We start from the raw sequence: 18,249 nt of genomic DNA, 5'->3' as shown, positions 1-18,249 counted from the left end.
AGCCTAAGCGAATAACTCCTAACATAGACACAATGACCCTCACACTAAACAACAAAACATTCAAAAGTTAAATCATAAACATCAGCAATAAACAATAATTAAACCGTATTTGGATGACCTTCATCTGCTCTGGGTAAATCCCTTCCCCAGGGTTTTCCAAAGTCAACTTCCCAAATGTTCAAAAGGAAAGAAAAGTCTTAAAACAGTTTGTGTAAGTTTTACGTCAAAACAAAAGTTCAAACAAAAATCCACTGTTAACAATTCTTCAGCTTTCCATTGAAAAGATCCCCTTCCAATTCCAGCCAAGAAAATAGCACCAATGGTAATCTTGGATATCTTCTTACCAAGATTTGATACAGTTAAAAGAATAGGTTTACAACTTCTTCTACAACTTCCCAATTGGTTAAGACCTCTGGAGTGTATTTGTTATAATTGTCAGGATGCTTCTTTCTGGGTTTTTGCCTTCTTCTTGACAACCAGGCTTCTACTACTGTTAACATGCAACAGCCTTATTTGTTCCAAAGTATGCCACTACTCCAACCAACTTCAATGTGAAATCCACTGACAGTTTTATGCACCACCACAGCTCAGGTACTTCTGCTTCAACTTTATACTTCAGAATTATTTAAGCATATAAATACAGGACACTTTGACCTCTACAGGTGGGCAATGTACTCTTCTTTCCTATACTCCAAGAAAAGGGCACACTCTTCGCCTCTACTGTCTGCTGGACTGCCACAAGTATAATCTGCCTCAAGACTGACTTTCTCTCAACTTCAGCAGTCTTCAGCATTATAGATGACTTTCTTAATCTTCTTTACAGGCACCCAGCTTTGTTCACACCTTCTTGGTTCCAAAAGCTGTATTGCCACTCTTCCAACTTCAGGAAATAATGCCACACTTCTATCCAAGGATACTGGATCTTTACAACCTTCAGGATAAGGAGGACAGATCTAAATAGGTCTTGTTTCACCATGGAAAGGTTTCACTGCTTGGCTTGGGTATTGCGTGTTCTCATCAGTACAGCACCTTCTGGATTCAAAGAATAATTGTTTAGAATTCTACAAGATTCAGTGTTCAAAGGAAAAACAGATTTCGGCACAGGAAACCATTCATGAAGATAGATCTTTAACGGGGTGCAAGTGATTGTATTTTCATGTAATATTGCAGAGATGATTTCACACTTCCTTCGGAAATTATAATTGGGCACACACAAACTTCCTTTGATGCTGCATTCACTTGTATCCCTTGTGAAAGTCAATGTTAGCTTTTCAGAAGGGCTTTTAGCAGCCGTTCCCTTTGTAATTAGGGACACATGACCAATGGAAATAAGATGCTTTTCTTGTTACGCGAACACTACGTCTTACAGGTTTAGCACACGTGTTACATTTCCATTGTCAGAAAGAATTTTCACAACGACTAACAGTTTATACTCGCTTTTGAACTTACGCAAGTTACTTTCGAGCTGGTAACAGTTACTGGCAAGGCTTGCGGAGTGAACATGAACGCCGAGTTTCACCAGCTTCAGGAACACTGTGGTTGCGGGCTGCTTCACTTTCCCCGACTTCTTCAGCTTCTGCTACTACTTGGGCATTCTTGGGAACCACATCTTTCTTCAGCACGGGTGTCTCCGGTCCGGCCACACCAATTGGGGGTCTCCTCCACTCCTTAGTCCCTCGGCTTGCCTTCTGCTACGGGCCTCTGGCTTTAGCACGATCACGGCTCTAATCACAACCCCTAAGTGCACATGGGGAAAACTCCACTCAACGTCTTCCCCAGTGCAGCCACGGCCATGCAGGCTTTGAGAACACAAGACCCTCTCAGAACTTGCAGGTGAAATCTGATGTTTCCACGTTCTGGCGTCCTTTCTTTGATCACAATTCCCCGTTAATTGCCAGCCTCGTGCTCTTCTTTACTTCTACTATCAGCTTTCCAACTCCTGCTCCTTCCTCCTCTCCTCTCCTCTCCTTGTGCAGCCTTTTATGCCTCTCAGGTTTGGCAATTGGTTTCAGGTGTGAGCCATTTGTTTCAACTGCCTGACCCTTGCAAAGGCTGTTGGGCCTTATTGCCGAACTACTACATCTACATGTCTCTCCAGCTCTCTTCTACATCTCAGTCTCTCCAGGATCCTGGGAAATTTTGTTTATTTACATCAAAGGTTTTTCTACTTTGTGGGTAATTTTAAGGGTAGATTTCATTCCCTTAGTTATTTTAACAGAGGGACTGTAGGTTTTAACTTTGCTAGAGGAAGATGGTTTAGAGAAGACAACATTTCCACCATGCCGTGTAGTGTACCCTGTGTATTGAGGAGGGTCTTTGTATTTAGTAACCAAAAAGATGCTTTCTTTTGGTATAATATGCTTTGGTGTTACAACCTTAGGGTTTACCACCTTAGATTTAATAAGCGGTTGAGAGACATTAAAATGGTAATAAGCCATAACCACTTCTGGCACAGTATCTCCCTGTTAGAGGTAAAACACTGTGCCTCATCCCATGGACTCTCCAAACTACTCTGGGCTCGGTCTCAATGAGGGAACCACAGGGTTCTTCACATAATACATAAGTACATTAAAAAAGTAATGTATTTTGCTAGATATATAGTGCTTAAATGTGTTTGTTTATATGTTTTTTTTAAATGTATATATTGTCTTGGTGTATGCAACTTGAAGTATGCTGTTAAGTGTTATCCCTGTCGTGGGCCTTTCCTGCAGCTAATTGTATGCTATCATTGTTAAAATACACATTTTGTCCGCATGAAAATCAACATGAAGTCTTATTGTTTTCTACGTAAGGCAACAGCTCTCTCTAGCGGTGATAACAGTAGGCAGGAAGGCTTCGGACAAACATCCATCTGGCCCTTTATTATATAGTCCGAGTACGATATAGAAGGTATGCCAAGAAAGCCAACTACAATTTATAACCAAGTAACTTTTCAGTCCCACTCTTTCAGCGAGTGTGACCGAATAGGATCACAAATGTTCAAAAGTTTTACAAAGTACAATACAACCTTTAAGGGAAAATCACAGGACTATTTAGCACAAAAACAGCCTGACCCGGTTTCACATCAATTGTCATTATACTAAAGCTGTGCTGCGATTTGTTGATTGGGGTGCATCAATGTATCTGTTGGATCTGATGGCCCCAATGTTAGTCCATAGGCAAAGATGCAAGTATGCAAATGGATCCACCTACTTCGGTGGAGACGAATGATGCTGGATAGGTTGAGAGGACCCCAAGGACAAACTTCAGTTATCATAAAAGATTGCAAAGTGGTGATTCAGAATCAGCATCTGGACGAGTGGTGGATCATTAATGGATGGGCAGGGTATGCAACAGGAGGCCCCGTCACAAAGACAAGGAGAAAACAACCACACAAGTGTTGGCTTAGCACTTGGGTGTTTTATATGGGACCTCACAACCAAAGGGGCTTTAGTTGAAAAATAATGTTCTCTTCAGGATTAAACAAAAAACTAAGTAAACCAATGGCCCTACGGGCTTCTGTGTGGTCCAACAAGTCACTGGTGCGAAAGCCATTAAAGAAAAAGCCTCTTGCAGGATGCCTTTCCTGGAAAATGCTGAGTATTGGCATTAAGCGTATGCCAGGCTCACTTGCAACCTCGGTCGGTTCCTTCCTGGCATAGGCTCCCGCCATCTGCCCAAAAGAGAATGGTTTGCAAAATAAATTCTCTGTCCAATTACAGGTCAATTATTCTTCTGACTCCATAAAGAAAGGTTCTCAAATAGTCTATCTTTCCAGGTCTCTCCCTGGCATCACTCGCAGTCTCTTACACAAAACTACACCTGGCCGGACGATGTACTGCTCACGTCTGCGACTCTGCTTGTGGCCGTGGTTTCGGCAGGTCCCTCGGGTAAAGATAGACTTCTTAATCAAATTCCAAGCTTTGTCTCAACAAGGCACCCAGAGTGCTGCAGAGCTGAGGTACGCCAGAAGAGTTTCTAGTCAGATTCTAAATAGCTTCCCTCTCTCAGGGGCCCGACTCCATTACCCAAGCCAATTGCATATTCCTCCTCACTCAAATGATGCTCACTTGTGCCTCATTCTAGGTCTCTGCAATGACCCTCAGGTTACATGTTGGCAACCTCCTAAGAGTTCCACCACAAGCTTGTTCCCCCTCCCACATCTCCCAGACAAATGGCAGCCTGGCGTTGTCTTATTGCCTTGACTAATATTGACCCTGCGAGTCTGGGGAACTTCTCACGGTCTTTGTGTTTAACTTTCTACTCCCAACCCCCTGCAACTAAGAATCTGTCTTCTTTGCCAATTCTTTCCCCTTTTTTCTTCTAGTGTTGCTCCTCCCACTTTCTTCCTATGCCCCTTCCTGATGTTCACTTCCTCTGACTAGGTTTGCTACATCTCCCCGTTCCTGGTATTCTCCGCCAACTTCTTTTGCACTCTACTCTCATCCATCTACTCATCTTTTTCAATGCTACGCAGATGACACCAAGCTCATTTTCAAGCTCCCTTGCGCCACCTCCCCTCCTTCTCTCCTCTCCGACTGCCTTTCTGCTATCCAGGAGTGGTGTGCCGCCAATGATCTCTGCCTTAATGCCAGTAAGACAGATTCTCCTCAACGGCACACCTGTTCCCTCCTTTCCAGTCGCTCTCTGGCCTGCCTCTCTTGGCCCTCTTCCTGCTCCCACCTGTGGGGCTAAAAACCTTGGGGTCATCTTCGACTCCACACGCTCCTTCTCTCCTCACATCTCTGACGTCTCTAAGGAGTCACACTACAGCTGCACCTCCTCAGAGTTATTCTTCCTTTCCTCTCCTTTCCCCAGAAACTCACTGTCTCCAAAGCTCTGGTTCTATCCAGGCTGGATTACTGCAACAGCTTCTTTCTAAATCTGCCTACTTCTACTCTGCGCCCTCTACAACTCAACCAAATTAGGACTACGAGACTTGTCCTTGGCCTCAAGCCCAGGGATCGTATCTCTCCAGGACTGAAATCTCTGCACTGGCGCCCAGTGGCTGCAAGGATTAAGTTCAAAACCTTCTGCATTGTCCACAAGGCATTCTGGGGCCTCAATCTCCCTAGATATCTTCCTTCTGGAGTTCTTCGCTCATCCGCCTCCAACTCCCTCAGGGTCAGTTGCTTCTCCAAGCAATGAGTTGGTGGTAGATCTCTATCTTCGGCTGGGGCCCGCCTCTGGAACAGACTCCCTGCCTCCCAGAAACTTGAGGAGAACATCTCCGGTTCCGAAAGCACCTCAAGAGCTTCCTTTTTGCTACTGCTTTCGCTCCTCCTCTCCCCTGCTGAACTCCCGACTGAAACTGCACTAGTCACCTGGCTACCCTCTGATCTCGGGCCCAGATACCTTCTCCTGCCAGTTGCACACCTGCACTGCCCCCGGGCAACACTTGCACTTGGGGGCTGTTTCTGTATCCCTACAGTCCCCTACCAGCACTTGGCACTTTATGTCTGCACTTACCCCTGCACTTGCCACAAGCTGGCCGCACTTTTTACCTATTGTTCTTATTTATTTTACTGTTGATCCTATGTATTGCACTGCCCCTGCCCCTCTGCCCCCCACACTTTTCCCCCCTCCCCTGTGCTTGCGCGATCTCAATGTCACCTGGCCTAGTAAGATTGCTGTCTTCGTCTTCCCTCTGTCCCCCCCCCCCTTGCCTCGTCGCGCCTTGAAACACTTGTGTATAGGTGAGTTATAAATGCCATATCATATCATACCCTCCTTAGGTTACTCAAGCAACCTCTTCATTACTCTCCCCACCCCTTTGATCTTATCCTTCAATGCTTTCCTTTTCCCCTTGTTGTTCTCCTGCTCCAACCTTGTACTTTCCGCTACCCCTTGTTCTCCTTGTCCAGCCTCATCAGTAGTTTGCTCTCCCCCTTTTTGCTCTCCTCTTCCAACCTCTTCAGTACTTTTTTCTCACCATTGCTGTCCTCTTCTCAACTCTCCCCTCCCTCTGCCCTAGCAACTCTCTGCACTCCACTAATCCAGACTCTCCGTTTCCTCTACACCTCTACCTGCTAGTTGAGGCCTCTCTGTACCTACACCTTGCCACTTTATTACTCAAAACATCCACAAGGGCATGCTTAAACTAAAGGCTTATAAGGGCTCATAACTTCGCCCCTCGTTCGGGTATGCAGTAAGATTTTAGAGCAAACTCGCCTTATTACTGCCCATGCAGGACTGGGTAAATTCAGACCTTGTGTTCATGCAGTAAGGAAATAAAATCAATGCGACTTGTGACGATTCCACAGATGGCGCCACTTCTCCCCGGAGGGAAGCCCTTTTCCATGAGTCTATGGAGGTGAGGCCCTCAACCGATAGTCCCCCTAGAGGTGGTAACATGTGGGAGGATCTCAGAGAGGAACTACCCTCCCGGGGACAAGGACGTGAATCTGAGACAGCCCCCCTTTAACTCCCGACCCCACAGGCGAACACCACCTAACCCTTCCTTGACGACGAAAGAGCCGGAGACGATGTGTTACTTTAGTGTGTCAGACAGTCTCTCTTTGATAAGTACTGGAATGAAGAAGAATCCAAGAACTCTATGGTCAAGCATGAGGGAGGTCCGACCAGCTGTGGTCACTCGAACTGATGACGTGCTGAGGCAGCCCTACCTATTTAAACTAAACAGCAAGGAAGGACGGAGCTCGATATCCGAAGGGAGAAAGAGCTTGATCTCGATATCCGAAGATGGAGGAAGGTGTGGTGAAGACGAATGCATTAGAAAGTCTCACCGGTCGACAGGGCATCAGCTCCGAGAGTTGGAGAAGTAGCAGAGAGAAAGCAGGACAAGAGAACGGAACTAGTTGCAGAGGATGAAACAGTAAAAGTGAAGTTGGTGGACCGATTGAGAGAAGGAACTATCGGTCAAACGCCAGACCAGTCTGGGAATCCGAAATTGGACAGTGCGATGCTCCAACAAGGCAGTTTGAGAGAAGGAGAAAAAGAAACAGAGAGGCACGAGGAAAGCATCTCACATACCAGCAAGAGGACAACACAGAGAAAGAGTGGAAACAGTGTGTTGGCTGCATGGTAATGGGTTCACTGCGCTGTACGACAACTATGAAGTGACCGCCAAGCAGAAGGTGAATTAGAGGGTGGCTTGACCTGTGATGGGTGGATCGTGTGGTACGAAACCTGCGCCCGAATCGCCTGCAACAAGCGGCCTTGAGAGCAAGCAGGCCCAACTGGAGAAAGATATTGAAGGCGATAAAGAAGGGACGCTGTGGCCCCGAAAGGAACTTAAGATACAATCCCGGAACCCAAGTAACCCACGCTGTGTCAAACCTGAGATGTGCTGGGAAGCTTCAAAAGACATTTATAAAAGTTAATGACTTACCCGGTCAAATCTCCGTTTCAAAAGGGCTCAACCCAAAGCATTGAAAATTGTGGACGGTGTAGGCAAGTTGTTCCACGAGGGACACTTCAACCCACACCAATAAAGCGGGATAACTTGACGGCGAATAATCCAGATGAAGTGGATAAAGGACCCCGCTAAAGCAGAGAACAGCGTCCATTGGAAATTCTGCAACATGAAAAGGGGGAGTCTTTGCAAAGCTGCAAAGGGACATGCCCTTCAAGAGAAGTTCCAGCGTGGGAAACCCCCAAATGGTAATGAAAACTAGCAACGGGGGGGGGGGGGCGGAGGGGGAGGGATTATTCCTAGTGATCCGTCTGTCTGTTATCACCGGATCAAACAAGTGTCAATTCCACCCCCCAATCCCCCCACACGCCCCCTGGTTTTCCCTCAAAGCAAGGAGATTTACTTCTAAACAAAAGAGGGGAAGAACTTCCATGCGAAACCCTAACTTTGTATAGGGGAGTGGCTTTGACTAGGAGGAGGGAGGCATTCTGCAAGTTCCTCTCCATTGGTGGGCTCTGCTCGTTTCTCCTGCTTGCGGGTAAGGATTCCCTCAGTCTTAGTTCCCATGAGCTATGCAATAGCTATGCCATAGCTATGCCGTCTGCTATCCAGTGGTAACAGCGTCACTACTTCTGCTCTTCAACCTTAAAGGGCCAGCAACTGCCATCAGCACAATGTGATGAGCCCCTGACCACAGGGTTGTGGAGACGGGAGAGAACGGTGGTGGGGACCAGCACCCTGAAGCGCCTCCCAAGACACCCATAGGGCGAGGCAGGGGACGTCATCACAACAAGGTGTGCGGCACAGGGACTTCATTGGAGCCCTTGCAGGGGGTCCCCAAGCCGCTCAGATGAGCAGGATCTGTGATGGAAGACCTATGCGCCGGAGAAACGGAAATAAGTCACAGGTCCCCAAAGATGCGGCGCATTTCAGCATCGTCACTGAAATGACTGCAGAGTGTCCTTCCAAATCAAGTCAACACAGGTTGCTGTAGAGGGGAAAAGATTTCAAGGAAACCCACTGGACAATGCTTGATGAGCCCAGTAAAGTGCCCAGTGACAACAACAGGGGGCTCCAGGTGGCTAGGGTACATCAGGCAGCGGGGGACACCAGGTGGCTAGGGTACATCAGGCAGCAGGGGGCACCAGGTGGATAGGGAACATCATGAAACGGGGGTACCAATTGGCTAGGGTACATCATGAAGCAGGGGGCACCAGATGGCTAGGGTACATCATGAAGGGGGGGGGGGGGGCACCAGGTGGCTTGGGTACATTCATGATGTACACAAGCCACATGGTGTCACCTGCTTCATGATGTATCCAGACCACCTGGTGCCCCCCACTTCATGATGTACCCTAGCCACCTGGTGCCCCCCACTTCATGATGTACCCAAGCCACCTGGTGCCCCCCGCTTCATGATGTACCCTAGCGACCTGGATCTCCCGCTTCATGATGTACCCTAGCCACTTGGTGCCACCTGCTTCATGATGTACCCAAGCCACCCGGTGCCCCCTGCTTCATGATGTACCCTAGCCACTCGGTGCCCCTTGCTTCATGATGTACCCTGGCCGCCTGGTGCTCCTGTTTCATGATGTACTACAGCCACCTGGAGCCCCCTGCTGTACCCTAGCCACCTGGTGCCACCTGCTTCATGATGTACCCTAGCCACCTGGTGCCCCCGACTTCATGATGTACCCTAGCCACCTGGTGGCCCCCGCTTTATGATGTACCCAAGCCACCTGGTGACCCCGCTTCATGATGTACCCCAGCCACCTGGTGCCCCGTGCCCCGCTTTCGGAAGTATCCTAGCCACCTGGTGCCCCGTGCTTCATGATGTACCCTAGCCACCTGGTGCCCACCCCCCTTCATGATGTACCCAAGCCACCTGGTGCCCCCGCTTTATGATGTATCCTAGTGACCTGGAGCCCCCCGCTGCATGATGTACCCAAGCCACCTGGTGCCCCCCACTTCATTATGTACCCTAGCCACCTGGTGCCTCCCGCTTCATGATGTACCCTAGCCACCTGGTGGCACCTGCTTCATGATGTACCCTAGCCACCTGGTGCCACCTGCTTCATGATGTACCCAAGCCACCCGGTGCCCCCCGCTTCATGATGTACCCTAGCCACTCTGTGCCCCTTGCTTCATGATGTACCCTAGCCACCTGGTGCCCCTGTTTCATGATGTACTACAGCCACCTGGAGCCCCTGCTGTACCCTAGCCACCTGGTGCTCCCTCTTTATGAAGTACCCTAGCCACCTGGTGCCACCTGCTTCATGATGTACCCTAGCCACCTGGTTCCCCCACTTCATGATGTACCCTAGCCACCTGGTGGCCCCCGCTTTATGATGTACCCAAGCCACCTGGTGCCCCGCTTTATGATGTACCCAAGCCACCTGGTGCCCCTGCTTCATGATGTACCCTAGCCACCTGGTGCCCACCCCCTTCATGATGTACCCAAGCCACCTGGTGCCCCCCGCTTCATGATGTATCCTAGTGACATGGAGCCCCCCGCTGCATGATGTACCCAAGCCACCTGGTGCCCCCCGCTTCATTATGTACCCTAGCCACCTGGTGCCTCCCGCTTCATGATGTACCCTAGCCACCTGGTTGCCCCCCCCGCTTCATGATGTACCCTAGCCATCTGGTGCCCCCTGCTTCATTATGTACCCTAGCCACCTGGTGCCTCCGACTTCATGATGTACCCAAGCCACCTGGTGCCCCCCGTTTCATGATGTACCCTAGCCATCTGGTGCCCCCTGCTTCATGATGTACCCTAGCCAATTGGTACCTCCCGCTGCCTGATGTACCCTAGCCACCTGGTGCCCCTGCTTCAAAATGTACCCTAGCCACCTGGTGCCCCCCGTTTCATGATGTTCCCTAGCCACCTGGTGCCCCCCGTTTCATGATGTTCCCTAGCCACCTGGTGCCCCCTGCTGCCTGATGTACCCTAGCCACCTGGTGCCCCCCGCTGCCTGATGTACCCTAGCCACCTGGTGCCCCCGCTTCATGATGTACCCTAGCAACCTGGTGCCCCCGCTTCATGATGTACCCTAGCCAGCTGGTGCCCCCGCTTCATGATGTACCCTAGCCACCTGGTGCCCCCCGCTTCATGATGTACCCTAGCCACCTGGTGCCCCTGCTTCATGATGTACCCTAGCCACCTGGATCCCCTGCTTCATGATGTACCCTAGCCACCTGGTGCCACCTGGTTCATGATGTACCCAAGCCACCTGGTGCCCCCGCTTCATGATGTACCCTAGCAACCTGGCGCGCCCGCTTCATGATGTACCCTAGCCACCTGGATCCCCCGCTTCATGATGTACCCTAGCCACCCGGTGCCCCTTGCTTCATCATGTACCCTAGCCACCTGGTGCCCCTGTTTCATGATGTACTACAGCCACCTGGAGCCCCCTGCTGTACCCTAGCCACCTGGTGCCACCTGCTTCATGATGTACCCAAGCCACCTGGTGCCCCCGCTTCATGATGTACCCTAGCCTCCTTCTTCATGATGTACCCTAGCCACCTGGTGCCCCACTTTATGAAGTACCCTAGCGACCTGGTGCCCTGTGCTTCATGATGTACCCTAGCCACCTGGTGCCCACCCCCCTTCATTATGTACCCTAGCCACCTGGTGCCCACCCCCCTTCATGATGTACCCTAGCCACCTGGTGCCTCCCGCTTCATGATGTACCCTAGCCACCTGGTGCCTCCCGCTTCATGATGTACCCTAGCCACCTGGTGCCTCCCGCTTCATGATGTACCCTAGCCACCTGGTGCCCCCCACCCATGATGTACCCTAGCCACCTGGTGCCCCCCACCCATGATGTACCCTAGCCACCTGGTGCCCCCTGCTTCATGATGTACCCTAGTCATCTGGTGCCCCCTGCTTCATGATGTACCCTAGCCAATTGGTACTCCCCGTTTCATGATGTTCCCAAGCCACCTGCTTCATTATGTACCCTAGCCACCTGGAGCCCCCTGTTGTACCCTAGCCACCTGGTGCCCCCCGCTGCCTGATGTACCCTAGCCACCTGGTGCCCCCGTCTTCATGATGTACACAAGCCACCTGGTGCCCCCGCTTCATGATGTACCCTAGCCACCTGGTGCCACCTGCTTCATGATGTACCCAGGCCACGTGGTGCCCCCCGCTTCATGATGTACCCTAGCCACCTGGTGCCCCTGCTTCATGATGTACCCTAGCCACTTGGTGCCACCTGCTTCATGATGTACCCAAGCCACCTGGTGCCCCCGCTTCATGATGTACCCTAGCCACCTGGTGCCCCCGCTTCATGATGTACCCTAGCCACCTGGTGGTGCCCCCTGCTATATGATGTACCCTAGCCACCTGGTGCCACCTGCTTCATGATGTACCCTAGCCACCTGGTGCCCCCTGCTTCATGATGTACTAAAGCCACCTGGAGCCCCCTGCTGTAACCTAGCCACCTGGTGCCCCCGCTTTATGAAGTACCCTAGCCACCTGGTGCCCCCCGCTTCATGATGTACCCTAGCCACCTGGTGGCCCCCGCTTCATGATGTACCCTAGCCACCTGGTGGCCCCTGCTTTATGATGTACCCAAGCCACCTGGTGCCCCCGCTTTATGAAGTACCCTAGCCACCTGGTGCCTCCTGCTTCATGATGTACCTTAGCCACCTGGTGCCCCCCCCGCTTCATGATGTACCCTAGACACCTGGTGCCCCCCGCTTTATGATGTATCCTAGTGACCTGGAGCCCCCCGCTGCATGATGTACCTTAGCCACCTGGTGCCCCCTCTTTATAAAGTACCCTAGCCACCCGGTGCACCCTCGCTTCATGATGTACCCTAGCCATCTGGTGCCCCCCTGCTTCATGATGTACCCAAGCCACCTGTTGCCCCCCCGTTTCATGATGTACCCTAGCCACCCAGTGCCCCCTGCTCCATGATGTACCCTTGCCACCCAGTGCCCCCTGCTCCATGTACCCTAGCCACCTGGTGCCCCCCATTTCATGATGTACCCTAGCCACCTGGTGTCCCCCGCTTCATGATGTACCCTAGCCACCTGGTGCCCCCTGCTTTATGATGTACCCAAGCCACCTGGTGCCCCCCCGCTTCATGATGTACCCTAGCCACCTGCTTCATGATGTACCCAAGCCACCCGGTGCCCCCTGCTTCATAATGTACCCTAGCCACCTGCTTCATGATGTACCCAAGCCACCCGGTGCCCCCTGCTTCATAATGTACCCTAGCCACCTGCTTCATGATGTACCCAAGCCACCTGGTGTCCCCCGCTTCATCATGTACTCTAGCCACCTGGTGTCCCCCGCTTCATGATGTACCCTAGCCACCTGGTGCCCCCTGCTGCCTGATGTACCCTAGCCACCTGGTGCCCCCTGCTTTATGATGTACCCAAGCCACCTGGTGCCCCACACTTCATGATGTACCCTAGCGACCTGGTGCCCCCCCGCTTCATGATGTACCCTAGCCACCTGCTTCATGATGTACCCAAGCCACCTGGTGCCCCCCGCTTCATCATGTACCCTAGCCACCTAGTGTCCCCTGCTTTATGATGCACCCTAGCCACCTGGTGCCACCTGCTTCATGATGTACCCAAGCCACCTGGTGCCCCCCGCTTCATGATGTACCCTAGCCACCCGGTGCCCCTTGCTTCATGATTTACCCTAGCCACCTGGTGCCCCCTGCTTCATGATGTACCCTAGCCACCTGGTGCCCCCGCTTCATGATGTACCCTAGCCACCTTCTTCATGATGTACCCTAGCCACCTGGTGCCCCGCTTTATTAAGTACCCTAGCCACCTGGTGCCCCCTGCTTCATGATGTATCCTAGCCACCTGGTGCCCACCCCCCTTCATGATGTACCCTAGCCACCTGGTGCCCCCCCCTGCATGATGTACCCAAGCCACCTGGTGCCCCCCGCTTCATGATGTACCCAAGACACCTGGTGCCCCCCGCTTCATGATGTACCCTAGCCACCCGGTGCCCCCTGCTCCATGATGTACCCTTGCCACCCAGTGCCCCCTGCTCTATGTACCCTAGCCACCTGGTGCCCCATTTCATGATGTACCCTAGCCAACTGGTGTCACCCGCTTCATAATGTACCCTAGCCACCTGCTTCATGATGTACCCAAGCCACCTGGTGTCCCCCGCTTCATCATGTACTCTAGCCACCTGGTGTCCCCCGCTTCATGATGTACCCTAGCCACCTGGTGCCCCCTGCTGCCTGATGTACCCTAGCCACCTGGTGCCCCCTGCTTTATGATGTACCCAAGCCACCTGGTGCCCCACACTTCATGATGTACCCTAGCGACCTGGTGCCCCCCCGCTTCATGATGTACCCTAGCCACCTGCTTCATGATGTACCCAAGCCACCTGGTGCCCCCCGCTTCATCATGTACCCTAGCCACCTAGTGTCCCCTGCTTTATGATGCACCCTAGCCACCTGGTGCCACCTGCTTCATGATGTACCCAAGCCACCTGGTGCCCCCCGCTTCATGATGTACCCTAGCCACCCGGTGCCCCTTGCTTCATGATTTACCCTAGCCACCTGGTGCCCCCTGCTTCATGATGTACCCTAGCCACCTGGTGCCCCCGCTTCATGATGTACCCTAGCCACCTTCTTCATGATGTACCCTAGCCACCTGGTGCCCCGCTTTATTAAGTACCCTAGCCACCTGGTGCCCCCTGCTTCATGATGTATCCTAGCCACCTGGTGCCCACCCCCCTTCATGATGTACCCTAGCCACCTGGTGCCCCCCCCTGCATGATGTACCCAAGCCACCTGGTGCCCCCCGCTTCATGATGTACCCAAGACACCTGGTGCCCCCCGCTTCATGATGTACCCTAGCCACCCGGTGCCCCCTGCTCCATGATGTACCCTTGCCACCCAGTGCCCCCTGCTCTATGTACCCTAGCCACCTGGTGCCCCATTTCATGATGTACCCTAGCCAACTGGTGTCACCCGCTTCATGATGTACCCTAGCCACCTGCTGCCTGAAGTACCCTAGCCACCTGGTGCCCTCTGCTTTATGATGTACCCAAGCCACCTGGTGCCACCTGCTTCATGATGTACCCAAGCCACCTGGTGCCCCCCGCTTCATGATGTACCCTAGCCACCTTCTTCATGATGTACCCTAGCCCCCTTGTGCCCTGCTTTATGAAGTACCCTAGCCACCTGGTGCCCCCCTTCATGATGTACCCAAGCCACCTGCAGCCCCCGCTGCATGATGTACCCTAGCCACCTGGTGCCCCCCTTCATGATGTACCCTAGCCACCTGGTGCCCCTGCTTTATGAAGTACCCTAGCCACCTGGTGCCCCTGCTTTATGAAGTACCCTAGCCACCTGGTGCCCCTGCTTCATGATGTACCCTAGCCACCTGGTGCCCCCCGCTTCATGATGTACCCTAGCCACCCAGTGCCCCCTGCTCCATGATGTACCCTTGCCACCCAGTGCCCCCTGCTCCATGTACCCTAGCCACCTGGTGCCCCCATTTCATGATGTACCTTAGCCACCTGGTGTCCCCCGCTTCATGATGTACCCTAGCCACCTGGTGCCCCCTGCTGCCTGAAGTACCCTAGCCACCTGATGCCCTCCCTGCTTTATGATATACCCAAGCCACCTGGTGCCCCCCTCTTCATCATGTACTCTAGCCACCTGGTGCCCCCCGCTTCATGATATACCCAAGCCACCTGGTGCCCCCCGCTCCATGATGTACCCAAGCCACCTAGTGCCCCCGCTTCATGATGTACCCAAGCAACCTGGTGCCCCCGCTTCATGATGTACCCTAGCCACCTGGTGGTGCCCCTGCTTTATGAAGTACCCTAGCCACCTGGTGCCCCCGATTCATGATGTACCCTAGCCACCTGGTGCCCCTGCTTTATGAAGTACCATAGCCACCTGGTGCCCCCTGCTTCATGATGTACCCTAGCCACCTGGTGCCCACCCCCCTTCATGATGTACCCAAGCCACCTGGTGCCCCCCGCTTCATGAGGTACCTTAGCAACCTGGCCCCCCGTTTCATGATGTACCCAAGCCACCTGGTGGTGCCCCCTGCTGCCTGATGTACCCTAGCCACCTGCTGCATGATGTACCCAAGCCACCTGGTGCCCCCCCCCCGCTTCATGATGTCCCCTAGCCACCTGGTGCCCCCTGCTTCTTGATGTACCCTAGCCACCTGGTGCCCCCTGCTTCTTGATGTACCCTAGCCACTGATGCCTGAACTGATCTGCACTGTGTTTAGCATCACTGCTAAATCCACACTCAGCAACTCTAACTCAGGCATGTGTGGTGTGTCTGCTACACTTCACATGCCCTGCCCTGACATGACTTGCATCCTAGACCCCCCCCCTCCCATTCCTTCTGCTCCTTGCAGGCAATGCATCCAATCCTTTTAGGCTATCGACGGCATCTTAACACCCTATGACCTTCAATTGACATGCTTATGACTTGTACTCAAACATTTGTGCAGTTCCCTCACACCATCAACCAGGCATGTCGCCTTAACACCACAACTGCGGGGACCTGACAACTTGAAGCAAAAACAAAGAGGTGATGGCCGACAGGATTACAATGAATCTTAAACCTCTGGCAATTGCTCTGGGCCACCCTCCAGACCATGGTCCTTCGCCTGCCAAGCCATTACAGAAGGGGAAAGACCATATGCAAATCAGGCTTGGTCCCACCCCAAAGGGGGCAGTCCAGCCTGAGCTGCTTGGGCACATCCCTTCTGCATGAAACCACAAGCACCCCCAAACATGTTTCTGCGTCATCAGTGAGGAGTAGTTTGGGTCTCTAGGCCCAGCAGGCAGGGGGCCCAAGTCTGGGCATACCCGTCCCACACAGGAGGACAAAGCAAAAACAAACGGGTGATGGCTGGAAGGTATAGAATCCATCTTAAACCTCTGGCACTTGCTCTGGGCAACCCTCTAGACCTGGCAACATGATGCATCGGCCGCATCTAGGAAAACATTAACAAGCATTAGGAAGAATCCAGCCCTTTTGTACAATTTTCTATGCCCTTAATCCAAATTCCTCTGCATGGCAACATAACAATTGAATTTGGCCCCGTGATTATCGTCTCGGGAGGATAGCTCAGCGGCAACGTGCTCGTCTTGGAAACAAGACGACACAAAGCAACACAGGTTCGATCTACGGGTCCGCGCTTAGCAATGCGTTATAAATACGCAACTAGAACATATTCCTGTAACAGCGCCTCGATGCCCACGGGCTGTGTGAGCGCTTTAAAAATGCAAATAAATAAAAAATAAATTTTACTTTCAATTCATCCAGATTCTGCTTGCTCTCGCGTCTCAGAATTCAAAACTACATGTTTAGACCTGAAAGGAGAAGCAGGTTTGTGTGTTGCCGCATCCTGTACACAAATAACTGTTCTGATTTGCTGGTACACTCTCCAAACCTACACTATCCTTGGTCTGATCTCAAAAGTGATCTTAGTCTTTGGCATCACGATTTTAAATCTGTGAGCAGCGGCTTTGGGGAGTACTTCTTTGGGGCAAAGTGTGACGCTTAGGTGACAGAGGGAGATCTTTAAAATAAGGCTGAGGCTAATCTTTGTGGGGTGATGCACTCGTTTCTGCCTGTTTGAACCCCTTAAACAAGCAGGAAATCATAACAGCGTTCTTTAGACATCTTTTAACATCCCCTCGCGAGCAGCACAGAGAAGGTGGGGGCTTTAACTAGAAAGGCCTCAAATCATTGTGATTGAAAAGGAGGAAAACCGCCAAACTCTATGAAGCTGTACTACAGTGTACTGCTAAGGGACTAGTTTCAGCCACTTTTATATCAGAGCATGGACCTGCACATTAAAAAGAACAATGCAGCTCAGTGGGAAACAATCAGCGAGGGGCGGCTGGGAGAGGCCAGGGAAGCAAGCTTAGACTTTGGAGGCTGTATGGACCCTGAAAAGGGCTGATGGCCCTAGAACATGTATGAGCATCCAAGCCACGTGCGCCCTGTATCCAGGGCTATAAGTGGGGTAAGAAATCGAGGGGGGTGGGGCTCATTTGGGGGCGTGGCTTGTGGGATGGGCGTGGCCTAAAAAGTACACAAACTGTAGTAAGGTACGCAAATATATATAAATGCATGTAAGCATTTATATATTTGTATGCGTACCTTACTATGGTTTGTGTATTATGCAAGACATATTTTATAAACATATTTTATAAACAGAAATATGTAACATATTTCTAGGTTTATAAAAGATGGCTTGGAAAGTACACAAACCATAGTAAGGGGAGCACACAAGTATAAAACATTTATATATTTGTGTGCATACCTTATGGTTGGCGTACTTCAAGCCATCATTTTTAAGCATTTCTAGGTTTATAAAAGATGGCTTGAAAAGTACACAATTCAATCCATCTTTTATAAAGCTTTGCCGAAGGACAAAGCCCGAGGCATCCATCTTTTATAAGCGTCAACCTATTTCAAGGAATCCCCAGGTTCACTGAGGGTTAAAGACACCTCGGCGACCTGGGGAAACAAAGGCACAGTAACTTCCTCTGGTGATCAAATTTACAGTGACTGACAGAAGTGCCACTGTTTCAGGCTTACTTCTTCAGCTTGCCTGATTTAATGCGGACGCATCTTGTGTCGAGGATGTGTCCCGCCAACGTTATGGTGGGATTGGGGGCTCCGGTAGGGTCCTGGCTCAGCCCCACTTTTTGGAGACTACCGGGGCCCCGGCCCCGGCGCACTTAAAGCTCTGCCTGTATCCTTGGCACCAGTATCGCTCTGCAGTTTTGCAGGGTATGGGCGGGGGCAGAATGGCAGATGGAGAGGCAGGGGGCCAGATTTGGGTTTTGTTTTGTTGGGGCAGGAAGCCAGGTGTGTGTGCTATGTGTTGGGGTGGTAAGGCCCGATACCAGATATCTATTTTGT

At 51.7% G+C, this 18,249-nt stretch overlaps 1 protein-coding gene across 6 annotated transcripts in view; it reads right to left on the bottom strand.

The window, feature by feature from the left end:
* Positions 1-18,249, bottom strand: part of ALDH3B1 (aldehyde dehydrogenase 3 family member B1) — a 710,542-nt gene that overhangs the window by 97,571 nt on the left and 594,722 nt on the right. The window lies entirely within an intron of this gene.

This window comes from Ambystoma mexicanum, chromosome 12 (genome assembly GCF_040938575.1).
Source record: "Ambystoma mexicanum isolate Mex_15411 chromosome 12, UKY_AmexF1_1, whole genome shotgun sequence".
NCBI classification, from domain to species: Eukaryota; Metazoa; Chordata; class Amphibia; order Caudata; family Ambystomatidae; genus Ambystoma; species Ambystoma mexicanum.
This window is presented reverse-complemented; position numbering and strand designations above follow the sequence as displayed.